Genomic DNA, 5,369 nt, shown 5'->3' on the forward strand with positions numbered 1-5,369 from the left:
CCGTTCATCATTGTTCTTCAAGATCAAGCCCAAAAGCCCTTGGAGATCAGTTCGTCACTGTTCTTCAAAGATCAAGCCCAAAAGCCCATTTGAAGATCCGTTCAAATCCACCTTCAAGATCAAGTCCACGGCCCTTGAAGAACGTTCATCCTTAGATCAAGCCCAACGGCCCTTTGGATCAATCACACATCCACAAATACACACCTTACGGAGATTGAATCAGATGATCAAAATAGAGAGAGATTGTAGCCCAAAATCATCAAATACAAATATTTGTTTGTGCACGTTGTTCTTGTCTCTTTCGTTTCAGGAATTTTCCGTGTTCACAAATTGGCACGCCCAGTGGGACCATCTCTACCTCTCATCTCTTTCTCCGTTCAAGGAATCCAAGCACACCTCAAAGTCAATGGCATCAAGCAAGGGACAAGCCAATCTCGCAACCACTGAGGGATGGATCCTAAGCACTTCTGCCGCAAACGGACAATCCATTGGCGCCACAACCGCTCCTCAACATGCCACTTCAAAATTGGTGCCCCTAAAAGAGTAAGGGGAGCATCCAAGGTGTGAGTCTGTCATCAACCTGACCTCGCTGGGGGCACCGAAGCATGCTGCTGAGGCACACAAGATGACACCCCAAAACAGCCAACAACGTTCTTCGTCAGCATCCTGGATGTCTAAAGGAAAGTCACGTTTATTCGTTACACAAGTCATGACCATCGGCGTTACCTTCATCGAAGAACAACTGGCTCAAATGAATGAAGCGATCGCAAGGCTAACACGGATTGTTGAAGAAAAAGACTTACAAATCGCCGACTGGAACCACAGGACGACGAGAACCCCAACCCAGAGAATGATCCACTAAAGAGAAGAGATGACGAAGAAGATGAGCCTCAGGTGGAGAAAAACGATGTGAAGCCGGAGCCAGACCAAGCAGCGGCACTCATGAGATCTCTTTCTATCCAGCAGCTGCAGGAGATGATCACCAACACCATCAAGGCACAGTACGAAGGGAGCTCACATACCTCATTGTTCTACTCAAAACCCTATTCCAAGAAGATTGATGCCCTAAGGATGCCAAGGGGTTATCAACCACCAAAGTTCATGCAGTTTGATGGAAAAGGAAACCCAAAGCAGCACGTTGCACATTTCGTCGAAACTTGCAACAACGCAGGGACGGAGGGAGACTACCTCGCCAAGCAGTTTGTGCGCTCGCTGAAAGGAAATGCCTTTGAGTGGTACACGGACCTAGAGCCCGAGTCCATCAACAGCTGGGACCAATTAGAGCGGGAATTCCTCAACCGCTTCTACAGCACCCGCCGCACTGTGAGCATGCTAGAGCTAACGAGCACAAAGCAGTGGAAGGACGAGCCAGTCATTGACTACATCAACAGATGGCGCACTCTAAGCCTCGACTGTAAAGACAGACTCTCGGAAACCTCTTCAATCGAGATATGCATCCAAGGTATGCAATGGGGTTTGCAATACATCCTTCAAGGCATTAAACCACGGACCTTCGAGGAATTGGCCACCCGCGCCCATGACATGGAGTTGAGCATCTTCCATCATGGGAAGAAAGAACCGATCGCCGACTACAAGAACGACAAAGTTCTTGGGACAAAGGTGGAAAAGGCTGCATGGAAACCCACCAAGGAAGCAATGACGGTCAACACAGCTCCTGTCAAAATCTCCACACGAGGCAAGGCGATTCAAACCGAAGCTTTTCGTGATCAAGAGATGCGTAGACGCATTTTGAAGGAGCTTGAGGAGAAGACTTATCCATTCCCCGACTCTGATGTGGTTGCCATGCTGGATGACCTGTTGGACAAAAGGGTGATTAGTTTGCCTGAGTGCAGACGGCCGGAAGAGATAAATCGTACCGACAGTCCAAGATACTGTAAATTCCACCGCTTCATCAGTCATCCGACAGAAAAATGCTTCGTGCTGAAAGATCTCATCATGAAGCTGGCTCAGAAAGGAATCATCGAGCTAGATCTTGACGATGTGGTGAAGTCAAACTATACCACCATCACTTATGACTCTTTCGACACAAAGTCTTCACCTCAACCGCTGGGGGCATCCTCCAAGACAAGCAAAGTTGAAGGATGGACTCAAGTCACTCCTAAGAAATTGCACAAGAAGCATACGTCTCCTCCACAAGTCCGCCAACCGGAAAGGGGGCAAAGCAGCTCTTGTCAACCTTCAAAGCAACGTGAACGTGTTGAAGATGATGAAATTTTGACACATAGATCGTCCATCCCCATCACGATGCGTGATTTCTTTCCTGAAGATTTCTTCAATCACTCGGTCAAGACTCCTTGTTATGAAAATTGCAAGGAATGCTTCTCCAGGATCGTTTGACAAATTCACAAAGCTCCTTGTTCGCACGAGCCTAAACTGCACGAACCAACGCTCCTTGCCTGCACGAGCTGAAACTGCAACACGGCACCAAACGCTCCTTGCCTGTATGAGCTGAAACTGCAACACGGCACCAACACTCCTTGCCTGCATGAGTTAAAACTGCAAACGGCACAAAAAGAAAATACCAAAAAAAAAAATCTGTATTTGAACTACGTTTTGACTTGATCTCTTTCTTTGGAAGGGTACGTAGGCAACTCGAGCATTCAATTTCGAGTTCAGTCACATCAAAATATAAATAAATAAATAAATTTTATTAAAGAAAGTCAATGTCATTACAAAAAAAAAAAGTCAATTTTATTACAAAAAAATAAATAAATACATATGTTATTATGTATTTACAAAAAAAAAAAAAGTAAAAAAAAGAAAAAGAAAAAAATATATGTATGAGTGTCTCGGCCCAGCAGCAGCAAAAGGCTCAAGCCACAAGCCACAAGCCCAATCTGCGGTCAAGTCCAATGCCTGCTCAGACTTCAGCTACAAATCAAGCTCCCTTCATTTCACAGGCCCAAGCCTATTGTCCAAATTCAGCTTCCCCCAAAACCAATGGAGTCCCGAGGTCAATTCCGGCCTCTCCAGATCCCAATCGGATTCGTTCTGCTCCAAATCCTCTTCCACTTTTGAATCCTCCATTGAAATATCCGATTACTTGGATTCAACTGACATCTTCAACTTTAACTCCGCTGATTTCTTCGACTTCGAACCCAAACCCCAAGTAATCGACCTCACAAACTCCAAAATCCACAAGTTTGAGATCTCAAAGTCCGTTCGAGTTCGATTCGAAGCCTCAAGTTAGCAACGATTTCTTTGGATTCGAACAAAAGCCTCAAATTCTGAACCAAGCGGCTCCTGAACCCGCCAACCCGACCCGAAAGCCTGCACTCACAATCTCGCTTCCCAACAAAACCGAGTGGATCCAGTTTGCGAGCTCAGACCAGGCCGCCGCAAAACCGGCGGCGGTTCAGAAAGAGAGTTCGAACGAAGAGAAGCAAGAAATCATTTCTACCTATGATGTTGAATTCCAGGAGAGTGATGTGAAGTGGGCTTCTAGATGGGATGCTTATCTACTGATGAGTGACGACCAAATCCATTGGTTTTCAATTGTCAACTCATTGATGATTGTCCTCTTCCTTTCGGGTATGGTAGCGATGATTATGCTAAGAACACTCTACCGTGATATCTCCAAGTATAATGAATTTGAGACCCAGGAAGAAGCGCAAGAAGAGACATGATGGAAACTTGTCCACAGGGATGTTTTCAGGGCTCCAAATAACTCTGAATTGCTGTGCGTATATGTTGGAACTGGTGTTCAGTTCTTTGGAATGATACTGGTGACAATGATCTTTGCTGTCCTTGGTTTCCTCTCCCCATCGAACCGGGGTGGTCTTATGACGGTAATGCTCTTGCTTTTTGTCTTCATGGGAATTTTTGCTGGTTATGCCTCTGCCCGCTTATACAAGATGTTTAAAGGTACAGAATGGAAGAAAATTGCTTTCAGGACTGCAGTCATGTTCCCAGCAACTGTCTCTGTCATTTTCATTGTCTTGAACACTCTAATTTGGGGCCAGAAATCATCTGGAGCTGTGCCATTCGGCACAACGTTTGCCCTGGTTTTTTTTATGGTTCGGAATCTCAGTCTCACTCGTATTTGTGGGAGGCTATGTTGGATTCAGGAAACCAGCACTCGAGGATCCAGTGAAGACAAAAAAAATCCCAAGATCCTACTCGAATCGGACCGGTACATGTGCGAGATCTACAACCAGGGATTTCAGAGAGACCAGAATCTGCAGATGCACAGGCGTCGTCACAAGGTGCCGTGGAAACTACTGAAGCGAGAGATGGCGGAGATCGAGTTCGCGAACGCCAAGAGGATTAGGCAGCAAGCGCAGGCTAAGGTGGAGAAGGCTCTGTTGCTCAAAGAGCAAGTGACTAAGAGAATCAGCTCCGCCACCAGCCGCGCACGCCACCTAGCCCCTCATGCTCTCCCCTAACTCTGCTATTTGTCCTCCTGACCTGAGCCTATCATTGGTAAACCCAAGAATATAGGCCCACCATCTTCCTCACTCGGCTCCAAGCCTTCGTCTTCTACCTCCACTCTGACCTCCCCCATCGGCAGCCCCCATACCATTATCGGATCAGGAGATACTTCGCAGACGGTGAAGACGTGGCTGAGACAGTGGGTCCAGGTGGTTGCTTGCACGGTGAAACAGGGTTCGTGAGGTGATCAATGTAACCAAACCAGAGTTAAAGATTGTAACCAAAACATCAATGTCAAACTTTGTCAATGATTGTTGTTTATGGTTCCAATTTCCACTGCACCACTATCTACCACGCCGAACACTCCGCCGCCGAGGTTGTCTTTGCCACGCTCCACAAATCACCCCTTGTACGTCGACATCACTTTATCGTTAGTCCTCCAGCTGCCTGACAACTTGATTTCTCCGAGTTGGTAATTGTTCTTGTAGGAGATAATCGATATGTCGAGGGCCGATGAGACCATGAAGGCGCACCGCATAAATTGAGACGGTTCAGAATGAGCAGGGAAGGCAGTTCGGAGTCAACAACCTCAAAACGGTCATCGCCGTCACGCCCACCTACGCTCGGACCTTCCAGGTGCTGCAGTTGACTGGCGTTATGCACTCGCTGATGCTGGTGCCGTACGACTTCATCTTAATCGTCTGAATCACCACACATCAACAGACATCGTCTGAATCGTCACTGAGATCGACCCTCAACTCCAAGTAGTTCCAGGCCACAAATTCCTGCAAACTTGATTTCACATGGTTCACGACCAAACTCTTGTCCATCTACTCCGACTCGCCGGAGTTCATTGCCTTCCTTGTCTCCAGCTTTTGCCAGGGTGGCACCTCCGTCCTCTACTCCATCGCCGGCCCAACATTTCTACGCGCTGTCGACGATAACTACTCACCTATGGCGATCCAGATCCAGGCCAT

At 47.1% G+C, this 5,369-nt stretch overlaps 1 pseudogene; it reads left to right on the top strand.

Moving 5' to 3' along the window:
• The first annotated feature begins 2,797 nt into the window (after positions 1 to 2,797).
• LOC126590316 (transmembrane 9 superfamily member 8-like) lies at positions 2,798 to 4,245 on the top strand (annotated as a pseudogene).
• The last annotated feature ends 1,124 nt before the right edge of the window (positions 4,246 to 5,369 follow it).

This window comes from Malus sylvestris, chromosome 11, assembly GCF_916048215.2.
Source record: "Malus sylvestris chromosome 11, drMalSylv7.2, whole genome shotgun sequence".
NCBI classification, from domain to species: Eukaryota; Viridiplantae; Streptophyta; class Magnoliopsida; order Rosales; family Rosaceae; genus Malus; species Malus sylvestris.